The following is a 16,742-nucleotide window of genomic DNA, read 5'->3' on the forward strand; positions in this document are numbered from 1 at the left end:
TGCCCTAGCATAGAAACTCAAAGACGACCGTTTCTAACAGAATTGGAGCAGTTTTATCAAGGATCATTCATGAATCATTCTTGTAATTCTTCTCTAATCTCTATCTTTTCTATCTCTGTCATGAGTAACTAAACCATATTTGTTAGGGATGAGTGTAACAAGATGAAACCCTTATTTTTATGATTTGATTTCAAGTTATATGAATGAGTTTATTGAATTATTTTTCTCATCTCTGTGCTTAATGCTTTTTATTGCTTGATCAACATTAAAATGTTCTACGATTTGTATTTTGAAATGGAAGTGGACTTTACGAATTCTTGAGATGAGAAATTCATAAATTGTAGTCTAGACATAGATGTAGGTCATGAAACCAATTAAATTAGTTGCAGATGCAGTAGTTTAAAAAGAGAATTCCTATACGGTAATGCTTAATTCTAATCTTAAATCTACTAAGGAATTAGAGATTACTTTGGAATTAAAGGTTTTGTCACTAAGATATTAGGGCAAGAATAATAAAGAGAATTCCGTAATAATTCAATAAAGGAATTCAATAACTAAGATCGAATTAGACACCAAGGTTGGATTCCAAGTGAAACTCATCCGTGATATTTTTCTTATTATAAAAGGTCAATTTTATTTCTGTTATTAATTCTAAATATTGTTTCAATCAATTTGGGAACTTTTTGTTCAATTTTAGTAATTAAATATAATTCGATAGTAAAATGCAATCCTTGAGTTCGACACTTGGTACTACCGTTTTATTATTACTTGCAACGATTCAGTACACTTGCTGAAACGCTATCAAGTTTTTGACTTTCGAAACTTATCTCTTACTTGCAATGATTCAATCAACTGTGTATGGTGTTCTTTCTCTTATCTCCTTATTTATTAAGCCTGATTAATCATTTAAGTTAAAAACAAATAATGAATTTCTGATTTTAAGCTAACCAAGAACGTTCTCCGTTATCTGGTAAAAACCAAAAACTTTATCCGTTTTATGTTTTCTTAACCAAGATCATTCTTGAGTTAAATTCTTAAGTTTTTTCAGGAACTTTTAAATAGGAACTTTTTCAGGAGCTCGACCTCTAAAAAGATTAAACACCTAACAAGTGCTAGAGTAAAGATCTAGGAAAAAGATGTTGAAAGCAAAATACATTGTTGAAGGACGATCATCAAATAGACCACTTTTGATGGATCTGATTATTACTTCTAGAAGAATAAGATGCAGCTGTTTCTAAAATCTCAAGATACAGGAATGTGGTGCATCATTATAGATGGAGATTTCATACCAAAAGTTGATCAAAATGATTAAACCTTTGATGTGAATAAAAAAGCAGACTGGACATTTGACGATAAAACTAAGGTACTCCTAAACTCTAAAGCTCAATTATTCTTATCGTGTGCTTTGAGCAGGAAAGAAAGTGAAAGAATTGATGAATGCTCAACGGCTAAAGACATATGGGATACACTACAAACTTATGATGAAAGAACAAGCCATGTCAAAGAAACAAGAATAGACATTGGCATAAGAAAATTTGAACTGTTTGAAATGCAAGAAGGAGAAACTATTGATGAAATATACTCAAGGTTCACAACAATAGTGAATAAAATGTGTTCTCTTGGAAAAGCTTACTCAGTACAAGATAGAGTAAGAAAAATCATGAGGTATCTTCCAATCATATGGAGACCAATGGTAACAGCTATAAGCCAGGTCAAGAACCTTGAATCACTTCCATTGGAATAATTAATTGGAACTTTAAGAGCCCATGAAGTATTGCTGCAAGAAGACAAACCAATCAAGAAAGGAAAGGAAATAGCTCTAAAGGCATCTCAAGAAAGCGTCACAATGCAAATAGAGGAGGAAGCAAATGAAACTGGACAAGAAGATGTTGATGAAGAAATTGCTCTTCTCACTAGAAGTATACAGAGAATGATGAAAATAAAATATCAAATCAAAAAGGGATTTCAAAACAAAAATCCCAAATCAGAAGTGAACAAGAGCCAAGTCACATGTTTTAGATGTAATAAATAAGGACATTACAAAGCAGAATGTCCCTTTAATAAAAAGCCACCAAAATGATTTCCTTTCAAAAAGAAATCAATGATGGCCACATGGGATGATTCAGAAGAATCAGATACAGAAGAAGGAGAGGAAGCCAACATATGTTTGATGGCAAATACAGAAGAAAATGAGGTAACAAATTTTGAACCTTGCTATTTATGTGAACAAATGGGAAAATAATTTGATAACTTGTTAAATGATTCAAACCTTCTTATTCAAAAATGTAGTTCTTTAAAAGAAAAAAAAAAGAAAAGGAAAAAGCTCAGGCTATGAAAAATGTCCTCAACAATATCATTCAAGAACTAAAGGAACACATCAACAAAATTTTGAAAGTAAAAAATGTCAAGAACGTTCTGCAATAAAAATGGAGAACGTTCTCCTTAAAACTGAAAATGATCTTCTTAAAAATGACTTGTCAAATGTTATTAAAGCCACATAAACGTTTCAAAAAAGCTGGTCTTGGTTTTAATCAAACTCAAAAAACAAAAATGTATGAAAACTTTTTTGTTCTAGAAAGAAAGGAAGAAAAATGTAAAACTAGATGCTCATATTGTAAAAAACTTGAACATATGGAATTTGCTTGCTACTTTAAGAAAACAGATGAAAAGATTAAAGGCTATAGGCTTTTCAAAGAGAAAGATCATTATGCAAATAAAGTTGAACCAGTTTTGAGAAATCTGCAAAAAGGGGAACATTCACTAGGCTATTTTCAAAACGGAGAATGTTCTGAAATAAAAGCAGAACTTTCTCCAAAAAAATTGCATCAAAATCAAGATTAACACCTTTTAAAACCCAAATTACGAAGTCAATTCTAAGATCAACAATTAAATGCTCCTACTGTCTCAAAATTGGTCATAAAAAATAAATCTTCTATCTTAAGAGGAATAAAAATTTTAAAACTAACTCTCAAGGACCCAAGACAAAATGGGTACCTAAGATTGATATAACATCTTATGCAGGTTGGATTTCCAAATGTCAAGAGAAAGTCTTGATTTTTGGACAGTGGCTGTCAAGACACATGACAGGAGATAAAAACTACTTCATGTCATTCATCAAGAAAGATGGATGATCGGTTACTTTTTGAAACAACAATCAAGCTCAAATGAAAGGTAAATGAACTATTGGTAAGACAAACTCTTCTCAAATAACTGATATTCAATATGTTGAAGGTTTGAAACATAATCTTCTAAGCATAAGTTAGCAATGTGAAATGGTTTTGAATTTATTTTCTAACCAAGAGTATGTGAAATCAGAAAAACTGAAATTGGAGAAATCTTCTTTTATGGAAATAGAAAGAAAAATTTATATGTCCTATATCTTGAAAAACTATTTGATGAATCATGTTTTATGTCAATCAATAAAGATAAAGGGATATGGCATAAAAGGGATGAACATATAAGTATGAAAACAATTTCAAAACTAGATCTTGTTAGAGGATTACCCAAACTCAATTTTGATAAAGATAAAATATGTGAAGCTTGCACAAAAGGAAAGCAAGTCAAGAGCAATTTTCACTCAAAGATTTTTTCACTACAAACAAAACTCTTGAATTGCTTCATGTGGATCTTTTTGGGCCAATCAAAACAACAAGTCTAGGAGGAATAAAATATGGTTTCGTTATTATTGACGATTTCTCAAGATACAATTGGGTATTATTTTTAAAACAGAAAGATGATGCATTTAAAACCTTTTGCAAAAAGGTACAAAATGAAAAAGAATCCAACATCATTTCTGTAAGAAGTGATCATGAAAGAGAATTCATAAATGTCTCTTTTAAAACCTTTTTTGATGAACTAGGCATTTCTCATAATCTATCATGTGGAAGAACTCCACAACAAAATGGAGTTGTTGAATGAAAAAATAGAAAACTACAAGAAATGGCAAGAACAATCTTGGAAGAATCTAATGTTGAAAGACATTTCTGGGTTGAAGCTATTAACACTTCTTGTTATATTTTAAATCGTGTAACCATAAGAAAAATCATCAACAAAACCCCATATGAAATCTGAAAAAACAGGAAACCAAACATTTCTTATTTTCACATTTTTGGATGTTATTGTTATATTTTAAACAACAAAGATGTTCTTGGAAATTTTGATGCAAAATCAGACAAAACAATCTTCCTAGGTTATTCAACTGATTCTAAAGGCTATAGAGTGTTTAATATACGAACTAAAGTTGTAGAAATCAGTATGTATATATTATTTGTTGAGTTTGATGATTTGGATATGAGTAAAAAAGATGAGGAATAAGAAGTTCAATCTGGTTTGCAACAACAGAACAATCTGCAAGAAACAAAGATTGATAAACAATCTTTGTTTCATTCTCCACCAAAAAGCTGGAGAACAATTGAAGATCATCCTCAAACACAAATCATTGGAGACACAACTGATGGGATTAGAACAAGAAAATTATTCAAGAATGATGAAAAAAACATGGCAATGATATCTCAAATTGAACCAAAAACAATTAAAGAAACCATAGTTGATCAATCTTGAATTGAGGCCATGAAGGAATAACTGCTGCAGTTTGAGAAAAATGAGGTATAAACGTTGGTACCTGATCCACGGATTAAACAATCATTAGTACACGTTGGGTTTTCAGAAACAAATTAGATGAAGAAGGTAAGGTTGTAAGGAACAAAGCAAGATTAGTTGCTCAAGACTATAACCAACAAGAAGGTATAGACTACAACAAAACTTTTGCTCCAGTTGCAAGGTTAGAAGCTATTCAAATACTTCTTGCATATGCATCTCATAAGCTTGTTAAATTATTTCAAATAGATGTTAAAAGTGCATTTTTAAATGGTTTCTTAAATGAACAAGTTTATGTAAAACAACCTCTTGGCTTTGAGGATCAATCAAAACCAAATCATGTTTTGAAACTTACCAAAGCTCTATATGGATTAAAACAAGCACCAAGAGCTTGGTATGAAAGATTAAGTTCTTTTTTAATTAAAAATGGATTTTCTAGATGAAAAATTAATACTACGTTATTCAAGAAAACTGAGAAAAATTATTTACTTATTGTTCAAGTATATGTTGATGATATCATCTTTGGATCAACAAATGAAAAAATGTGTGAAGGATTTTCAAAACTCATGCAAAGTGAATTTGAAATGAGCATGATGGGAGAGTTAAGGTATTTTCTTGGTTTGCAAATTAAACAATATGAAGATGGTATTTTTATTTTTCAAGAAAAATACATTAAAGATATGTTAACTAAGTACAAAATGAATGAATACAAAATTAGGTCTACTCCCATGCATTTATCCTCTTCATTAGACAAAGATGAAAATAGAAAATCTGTTTCAGAAAAGAAATATAGAGGAATGATTGGTTATTTGCTTTATTTAACTGCCAGTAGCCTGATATAGTATTCGCAGTAGGATTATGTTTTAGATTTCAATCAGCATCAAAGGAATCTCATTTAACTGCAGTAAAACGAATTTTAGATATCTTGTTGTGACTACTGATATTGGTCTTTGGTATAGAAAAGGTTCTCATTTTGATCTTATAGCATATTGCGACGCTGATTATGTTGGAGATAAAATTGAAAGAAAAAGCACTAGTGGAGCATGTCAGTTCTTAGGTGAAGCATTGATAAGTTGGTCTTGTAGAAAACAAAGTACAATAGCTTTATCAACCACCGAAGCTAAATATGTCTCAGCCGCAAACTGTTGCTGACAAGTTCTTTGGAATAAAAATCAACTTGAAGACTTCTCTGTAAGTTACTCAAGCATTCCAATTTCCTGTGATAATACTAGTTCAATCAATTTATCTAAAAATCTAATTTAGCACTCTAAATCAAAACATATTGAAATAAAACATCATTTTATTCGTGATCATGTTAACAAGAAAGATATTGAATTAATCTTTGTTGATACTCCAAATCAGCTAGTTGACATTTTTACAAAGCCTCTAGTTGAGGATAGTTTCAATTTCATCAAAGAAAAATTGAAAATTGTGAAAAACCCCAAAAAATTCAAGTTAAAATATGTTTCTGTAGAAAACGGAGAACGATAATCAATCTATGTTTTCCAGACATCATTCTCCGTTTTCAACCATCATTCTCCCCTGCGTCATCACTTTCTCTCTTGCCCATAAAAGGCAAATCTTGGCATTTAATTCATGTGTCTTCTTGTCTTCAAAAAGGGTACTGACACGCTATCGAGTGACTTTCTGCCCCCAAATTTCTTCTCCTTCCCAAGGTTCAAATCATCATTCCATTTTCTCTTCAAAATAAAAAATTCTGTTGTAAATTGAACCACAACAAACCCTTCATTTTCTCAACTCTGTTTTCTCCAAATCATTTTCTCAAAACACAACAATGACGTGCACTAAGACATTTGCATGCAAACAAGTTATTTGTGACAGTTGAATCGACTCACCTGACATATGAATAAACAAGTTTTAAGAGGTTTTGTGAATCGACTCACACACATATGGATTGACTCACATTGCTTTAGAATCAAATTTTGAGCTTTCAAGAATCTTATGAATCAATTCAGAAGACTGTAAGTTGATTCACACAATCTACATAACTAGTTTTTGATATTTACAAATCAATTATGATGCATTGTAATTTCACTAACCAACTCATGTTCCTTAAATATTGATATGTTATATAATTCCGAGGAAGAAAACTTTCAATTATTCCTCATCATTCATTCATGTGAGATAATAATCAAGATTAAAAAAATTTATAGTTCAAGTCTTGTGTGATTTTGAGTTATTAAGCGATAATTAACAAGGGTGAGGTATCACTTGTTGGAGTGATTTTTTCAAATGTGGGCAATTGAGAGAATTTCGATTATCTACACGTTGAAGGTCTGAAAATATGTGTCTTTTCAAGTTCTAAAGTGGTAGTAACTCTAGAGGTTTTTATCTTGTAAGATTGGAGGGGCTGTCTTCCTCTTGAAAATAATGGTTTATATTTCGTCTTGCTTCAAGAAATCTGGTTTATAGGGGTTTAGATGTTCATTATAATAAAGAGAAAAACTCTTCATCATTTGAATGGGAACTGACTGTACTCTTCATGCAAGGATTAAGTAGATGAATCAATATAAAATCACGATGTGATTTTTTTTTCTTTAATCATTTTACTTTTATTGTTTGATATTCATTATATTTTCTATAATGGAGTTTGGAAGTGAAAAATTATGTTATATTGTTTTAAAATGGTATAAAAAATTAGCTTATATATATACTTTTAGTCCTTGCAAAATTACTTCATTTTGATTTTAATCCCAACCAATTTATTTTTTTTAATTTAAACCCTTGCAAATTCTCAAAACTTTTAAAAAGGTCTTTTATGTGTTTTTTTTTTTATTTTATAACCAAATATTTCTTATTTATTTTAAAAATAAAAACAATTGATTAAGTAATTCAATTAAGTTATTAAGTAAACATTTTAACCTTTAGCCTTTAATTATTAAAAACGAAGTAACAATTAATTTAATCATTTAAATTAAAAGAAAATTAATCTCGAATCCAAAAGTTTACCTCTCCTTCAATCTAAAAATTTAAAAAAAAATCATCAAATCCATAACCTTCAAACAACCACATCTCTCTCACCCCTACCCATATGATGAGTGAATAGCTTTGATCATGATGCAAGGTTGAACTGTACTCTAACATCAACAAGAAGAATGAGTTCAGAGTTAAAACTTGAGTTTTGCTTAACAACACAATATCAAATGTTTCCAACTTCTTTGGTTTTGAACTCGCAGATCATCTGTCAAAACTCAATAAATTAACCATTGCAACAAGTCTCTTTGTTTCTTCCACCATTCGACTTCGTTTGGATCATGAAAGTAAATTAAGAGAAAAGATTGTTGAAGGAAAGAAAATAAGAGAAAAGTGAGTGGAAAGTAAGTTGATTATTTGGTGTTTGGTAGAAGTGATAAAGGAAAGAAAGAAAGATTTATAATTAGTAAGGTACAAAAATATCCCTATTATACTTTCACCAATAAAAATTATTTTTTCACTAAACTATAATGTATAAAATATTAAATATTTTATTTACATCATAATTTTTTTATAAAAAATATTGTAGGAGTTGGTAGTTATTGACACTTTACAATCGTCAATCAAATGAACGGTCATTACACACGGTATTATTATTATTATTATTATTATTATTATTATTATTATTATTATTATTATTATTATTATTATTATTATTATTATTATTATTATTATTATTATTATTATTACAACTATAAACATAAGGTTGTTAGCAATATGCACTATAGAATTGAATAAGTGAGTTGGTCAATAATACATTCACAAAAATAATAGTCATAATTTTCATGGATTGATGAAGATGTAGGTGTGATGTGCAAAGGATTGTTGGTAATGAATAATAAAAAAAAGGGGTTGAATGAATAGAGAAATGAATTTTAAATTTTAATTTTTATGTGTGAAGTGTTTGAATTCTTTTTTACTGAACGTGAATTGTTTAAGATTGAAGATTCGTCTTGAGTTTATGTATGAAGTTTCTGAATTTTAACTCCATAAATGAGTTTATGGTTTTTAGTTTATAATTAAAATAAAATAATTGTTTAAAATTTTAATTAAATATTTTATAGTTTTTATTAATGATAAATAATGGGTCAACATAAACTAAATCATGTCATCATTTATTTATATTGTCACGTAATCAAAATTGAGACACATTAGCATTATAAAATAAAATAGAAAATTACATAAAGAACCTTTTTAAAAGTTTTTGAATTTTACAAGGATAAAAATAAATAAAAACCAAATTTATCGGAACTAAAATTAAAGTAAAACTATTTTACAATAACTAAAAACGTATTTAAATTTAAAAAATTACAAGTGAGAATATTATGTTTTGAATATTCTCATTTTGCCTCTATAGAGAGCTTTTGTTGATGATGATAAGGATACATTGGGATACGTAAAATGGACTGTACCTCTTGTAAATCAAACACCATTGAGAGCATATTCAGATTGCAAGTTCTAGATTCCAAGTGAATGAGGTCACAAACATTAAGGGAGATGTATCTTCCGTTCATGTGTATGTATGGCTTATAATTTTGGTGATGACGAATCCAAGGCTCGATTCTTATTTTGATGAGATACCCATCTCCTATTCTCCATCAGTAACCTTTTTCGTAGAAGATCTTGAGAAGCCATGATACTATGTCAAATGAAGCTTGAATTATGACCCAAAGTGCATCCAAGAAATCCCCTGGAGGGAAATATTTAACTTTGAGGTTTCGACCTTGCTTCCAAAGAAGTGCTAGATTAAATCTACGGAGATTACGAAAGCCTACTACGGAGATTAAATCATTTCCCATATTAACCAATTCAAACATTTCTCTTAGTGCCCCACAAGTAAGAGTTCAACATCTTTTCAATGTCATATGTCAACGTGGGATAAGGATTAGGACCACACTCATATAGTATGATGGAATTTAATTGTGCCATTGCTTTCATAAATATTTCTTTCCCCACCTTTGATAGAGACCTAACACTCCAAGATTGAATTTTGTGCCAAACACAATTCTTTTTATTGTAATTGATACGAACAACCGTTTTTTAAATATATCAATAATCATAAAATCTGTGTGATTTGATTTTTTTTATTTATAAGTTTTTATATTGTTGTTGCATTTCAAATTAAGTGCAACTCCACATTTACTTAATTTGATTGAATCAATCAAACAAATTTTTTGTGTCTAAATTATCTTATCAAAATTGAGTTGATTGCATATCTCTAAGTTTTCCAATGTGAATATTCTTATACAAATTAACCTTTACCATCACATTTATGAAAAGTTTACTCTATGTTTTTATAAATCTCTAAAAAGTTAGGACTCTATTCAACTACATTCTAGAGTCCAATAGCCATTTCGGCAAATATATCTTTCTATATGAACTTCCATATTCTTTTGGCAGTAATAGTGGATATAGGCTTGACCTCTATCCATTTAGAAAATAACATTTTACAGTACTTTTTTAAGCCTTTTACAATATTTTTAAGCGATGTAGTATTTAGTATTGTTAAAAGATACAACAACACTATTTAAAATTAAAAAAAAAATGTTGTAATAGGTATAAATATATAGCGCTCAATACTTCTCGTAGACTAGTTTTACAGTTAAAAAAAATGATGTAATAGGTGCATATATAGCGCGCTTCTTATACTAGTTTTGCAGCGCTTTTCTTAAAAAAACGTTGTAATAGGTGCATATATATCGCGTTTCTTATACTAGTTTTACAACACTTTTCTTAAAAAAACATTGTAATAGGTGCATCCTTATACTAATTTTACACCGTTTTTTTAAAAATAAAAAATACGATGTAATAGCTATATTTTAAAAAGCGCTATAAATCTATTCAAAAAAGCAATATAAAATGTTTCTCTTAGACTAGTTTTACAGCGTTTTTCTTAAACAAGTGTTGTATTAGGTGCATTCTTATACTAGTTTTATAGCTCTTTTTTCAAAAAAAGCGTTGTAATAGGTACATTTTAAAAGTGTTGTAAATCTATTCTAAAAAACAATGTAAAATATTGGTTTGTATAAATAGGTCTTTAATGACATTTTTTTAAAAAAGCGTTGTCTTTAAATGAGATTTCAATTTTTTTCGAAAAACATATTCATCAAATACATATTGACACAATTGCAATTTTTTAATTCAAACATATTCACAATATGTATTCACAGCAACAAGTTCAATTACAACAGTACTATATATTCACAATAACAAGCTCAATTACATCAGTACTATTATCAACATCAGTAGCAACATATTCACAATATCAATTACATATTCACAACAACAATATCATGTCAGTAGCAATTTCCAGCATGCCAATTTCTCAACAATTTCTTACTTTACCCTACTGTAACAAAAAATAAAATAAACTAATTAGAATAATGATCAGTTCATACAAAAATATACAATAATAGTTTACAATGTGAAACTCACATATTTACAAATTATATAACTTTTAGTTCGATCACATTCTGACACCAGTCTTCCTTATTAAAGTTAGATCACTTTCAGAGTATGTTGAATTGAAGTTGTTAAAGTAAAATGCGATATAATATTTAAACATAAATAAGTTAGAATCAAATATATATACAATTTATATATGAAAATCAAAATATAATGAAAATAGTGTACTGTTTCTTGAATTATATTTTGATTCATATCAACAATCTCCTTCATGAATTGCAATATATTGTATCTGCATTATATGTTGTTAGTTTGGCGAGGGCACTATAAAATAAAACATGTATGCCAAAAAATATTTATGCATTGATTGTAAATGAAATATTAATGTCATATAATTAAGTTCTGTGAAATTTTAATGGAATCTATGTGATGTTGTTTGACTTATGTTGCGACATTTTAGCACTCATTTGAGCGCAGAAAACTTGTAAAACACTATCAAATAAATGTGATTATTATTCAATTACCAAACACATTATTTATATATGTAAGAAGTAAATGAACATTACTTATGTATCGAAGATATTCTTTATATCTGAGTGATTATTATAATGATTGTGTAGTGAATCTAAATAGTATATAATTTCAGATGTGACATTGATAGAAAACAACACCCAATGTTGCCTACAACAACACAAATTTGGTTGACAAATTTGTTTACACAACTCATAAAGTATCATAAATTAAAAAAGATATAGATAAAGATTATATAATTATCTTGAATTATATGGGGCAAGGAACAACTATCCTTCTCTTTATTTTCCAAAAGTATATCAACGACATATTTTTTTACATTAATTGGATCACGTTTAAACATGAATAGCTTATGGGGAGATAAGAATGAAAATCTATCTGTCAAATTGCGCATGCACACCAACTTTTTTATACAAATACCTTCAATGAAAATATAAAATTAGATTAATTACCAATAAATGTGGCAGTGATGCAATTAAAAGTAATTTTATCTTAAATAAAGTATTTTACATTATCCAATGTATATGCTAATGACAGTAACACTCAACTCATTATGATTGAGAAGTTCATATATGTTCTCTTTATCAAGTAATTCTTCATACTCATTTCCGAAAATATATTTCTCCATGTGTATGATACGTGCATAATTGATTTCTATATTCATTTTTGCTTGTATGTCAAGATATGACTCAAATCGAGAAAGGCGTGGATTACTTATTTTAGGAGAAGCAACTTATTTTCCACAATCCAGTTTTTGAATTTTGGCAGATTTATTTTTACCACGAACTTGCATTTGTGGTGCGGCGGATTTCTTGAAGATTTAGGAGAAATATATTTAGGATTAGGAGAAGCAGATTGATTTTAGGAGAAACAACTAAATAAATTAGTGATTGAATAAATATTTTACCACGAACCTGCATTTTCGGTGTGGCGGATTTATTTTTTGAATCAACTTTCTTAACATTTTCGGTAGGTTTTGCTTGAAGATGAAAAAAATGAGGTTGATCAGTTTGTTAGTTATTATAGTAAGCTAATCATTTCATATATAATTGATGTATATGTCAAACCTTTTCTGGTGAAGTAACTAATTTGTTGTGAGGAATCTTCTTATCATTCCCTTTAGACTATGTAAGAATCTAAATAAATGTGAAATTAAAGTTAACAGCGGAAAAATCAACAATTAAACATAATCAATCTTAATTATACAATTAAACATGCATAGAAATTAAACATATTGTATCTATGCCTACAAGATTTTTGAGTCATGCCACGTAACTACCTATTGCTTCTCCCAAAAACTTCATATCTCCATCGTTGTTAGGTATAGGCAATGGTGCAAGTGGTTCTAAAGTAATCATAGGTGAAACTTTTACATGGCAGACAAGGATCGGATTATGGTGTAATAATTCTCCCAAGGTATTGTACAATGTTCCTTTTCCAACCATGCGATGAGTAGGGGAGGATAAATATAACACGCAAGATGAGACACCCTAAATCAATGGTTAATACATAAGTATGTGAGATAACTAGGTTGAATGAGTTTCTTATTTCATTAAGTAATTAATTGACTCTGGAAGACTTTTACGACCAATGGTGCAACTATCATTTTCACTCTCTAGTTGTATTTTATGTTGACACACTGGAAGTTGCTTTTTCTTATTCTTTTTCACCAAAAATGCAACTTGCTCTATTAGGATTTTCAGCTTATCTAGTACTTCCCCATTAGATGGATTTGTATGCTTCTCATGTGAAAAATATATTTTTGGAGTTACACCGAATCTTTTGCCCTTCACACGACCATAATATTCAGGAACATTAAATACCTTAACAAGTATGTCCCTGCAACTAACTTGTTTATTCTCCTCTGGATTTTCAGAACATTGTTCTAGATTCTCTTAAAATACATGTAGTATTAAAAAGATAAGTTCAATATCATTTTTAAAAGATAATATTAAAAAATATTAAAGTGATAATATACTTACACATTGTTCTATCACTTGTTGAACATTTTCATTATCAACTAGTCTATCCTTATTCAAACGAACCTCCTTCCACAAAATATGACGACCTAATGGTTGATTGGATTTTCGTCTCTTGAAGTTATTCGTTAAGAGATAATAAAAATATTAGTTAGAAACTATAGTTTATAATCTACCATATTGGATAAAAGTGATGTTTACTTATGTTGGGAAAAAATCTCTCTTAAATAGTTTTAATGATAACAAAATTATTTAAATGATTATGATTATGTTAAATGTCTAATATGTGCTATTGAGTGTATTCAAATTAAGAAACAAGTTCCTCATCATCTTGATAAAAAGAAGAAGAAATTGATTTAATCCAACATGTTTTTTAACTTGGAAGATAGACATTCAAGAGGATGAATCACCAAAGAGGATGAACCATTTAAAGAATATACAATATCACAGAAGCAATGAATCCATGTCAAAATAAGAAGAAGATAAAACTAAGAACAAACAATTATGAGAGAAACAATTCAAGAAAAGGAGGATACAAGTCAGAAGCTAACGATAAGAAGATGATGAACAGATGAATATTCATCCTCTTACCTCTCTTACCTAGGGAAAAGTCAAAAAGGAAAAAGGTGTCACCAAACATGAAAAGACATACCCTAAAAGCTTGGAAAAAGAAAAATAGACAAAGACAACTCATGTACGACTTTCAAGGGAGGTTGAACCTCCAATTAGAGGATGAATTGCAAACTCATCCTCTTGAGGTCATATTGTCAAGGACAGGTGGATGGCATTATTGTAAATCACACCAAGAACCTTGGACATTTTCTCAAAGGTCCAATGGTGATCAAAGTCATTTTGTTCATAGATAGAGGTTCATGAACTCTATATAAGGAAGTGATCTCTTCAACTCAAAATACAACAACTACTTACAAATATTATTTTTCTCAAAGCTAAGAAGATCAATCACATCCTCTATTTACACTTTCTATAGTCCTAAACTATATCTTTTAGAATATCCTCTTAGAAAGTTATTGTAAAGAGAAAGATCATACTTTAATCATCAATCGTTTATTGTGTAATTTCCAAGTTGCTCTACACTTGGAAACATTTGTAATAAAAAAAGGAAAATAAATTGTAAGCCTGGTGAGGCTAGGAACATACACTTCGAAAAGAGGTTCGTAAAGAGGACATGCCAGTTTGAGCCATAGTAAAAACTCACAAGTTGGTGAGGACTGGACGTAGCCTTCATTGGATGAACCAATATAAATCTTGGTGTGTCATTCTCTATACTCTTTTCCCTATATTTAAGTGTTTATTAAAGTTTTTAAATTATCATACTCTGATCTTAATCCTCTCGTAGAGGATACATATTCAAAAGAAAATATAAAAACTCCAATATCTCTATTCAACTCCATTTCTAGTGATATTTTAGCTACTTCAACTTACCATTTTTTGCTCTAAACGTGCATACCTCATACGCGATTTTTTGTATGGATACATTGGTTGTTTTGCTCTCTCGCGATTTGTCGTACTTATACTCTATATAAAAAAAAATACGCTATGAATATGAATAAAACAAAAATGCTAATAAATTAATATTACCACAAAAGCAGGGTATGCATGTTTATCTACAAAAGCACTCCACTCTTCAATTGATATGTAGTGTTTGTATATTTTCGGAGCTTCAACATTCAAATTTCCATCACGATCTCTTAAGTAGAACTTTGAAAAATGATATCTAAATCCTCTGTGTATTTTTTCGGCAACTCTAAGCACATAATTTTTTCGCACATCATCAACGTTAAAAGCCGACTGCAAATCAAATAAAGATAGAGTTTGAGTAAAAGTATTTCAATGGAAAAAATTCTAAGTAACAAAAAAGTGGAGTAAAAAAGTTACTTGTATATTATTCCACAATATATCTTTAGCATCCTTCAAAGCTTTATCTCTCCAATCATCAATTATTATTGGGATATTTTGACGAATAACTGCACCAATGTAACTTACCATCATTGAACTGTTGAACTCAATTGGCTGACCACTTTGATTCTATCCCACCTAATAAACTCATAGAGTAAGTGCATGTTGTCAAAAAAGATAAAAAATAAATTCTAAACAAAGTATAGTATACCTCAAATTTAATTCCATTATTTCTTGCTTTGATGACCTTTTGCATAATAGTTGTCGTACGTTTAACTTCGTTTTCATAACTCTTAGTATTAACAACTTCATCATTTTGACGATCTAAATCATTATTGGAATCCATTTATCTACAAATTTCACACATTATAATTATAAGTTCAGTATAAATTCAACAAGTTCAACACGCAGTAGTCTAAGTAGCATCATAAGTTCAACATTCAATTTAGTGACGAAAACAAATTAATAAATACAATACCTGACAACAACAATCGCTGAGTTTAGGGTTACGACTTCGCTTAAGTAGAAATGACAGGGAACAACGAGAATTAGGGATGGGAATATGCTAGGTCGTCCGTTAGAGGCTTATGGCTTGACCTACTTATGGCCTAGCCTAGCCTGGCCTATTTAATAAAAAGGCTAGGCTCAGGCTACTTTTAAAGCCTATTTATTTAAATAGGTCAGACTCAGTCTTATAAAAAAAACCTATTAGGCATAACAGGTCGGCCTATAATATTTTATTATTTATTAATGTTATTTTTTATTATTATATTAATAATATTATTTCTTATTTTAAATTCTGTCAATTAGGCAACCACTCAGTAGTCATTCCATATTCGGCAGACGTTCCATATTTGATAGTCGTTCCATATTCGGCAGACGTTCCATATTTGATAGTCGTTCCATATTCGGTAGTCATTCAATTAGTTAACCACTCAGTAGTCGTTCCATATTATTTTGAGAGGTAATAATGGGTGCATTTATTTCAGAAAAAAAAAATATATATTCTTTGAAACCAAAAATTATATTTTAGGGTTTAAAGGATGTTTGTTTTAGATTTTTTTAAAATTATTTTGTTAGAAAAATTATTTTTTGTTTAATATATATAGATATGTATATTGATATTGGTATGTGGAGAGCATCATGTGGTATGAGTAGAGCATTTAAATGTTTTAATATGAATAAGGCTTTTAAATAGGCTTCCAGGCCAGGACAGACTTTTAAAAAGGTCAGGTCAAACCGAAAAAAAGCCTATGATAGGCCGTAGGTTAGGCTTAGGCCTAAAAAATTAATTGTAGGCCAGACTCAGGCCTTTCAAAG

This window comes from Cicer arietinum, chromosome 6, assembly GCF_000331145.2.
Source record: "Cicer arietinum cultivar CDC Frontier isolate Library 1 chromosome 6, Cicar.CDCFrontier_v2.0, whole genome shotgun sequence".
Classification (NCBI taxonomy): Eukaryota; Viridiplantae; Streptophyta; class Magnoliopsida; order Fabales; family Fabaceae; genus Cicer; species Cicer arietinum.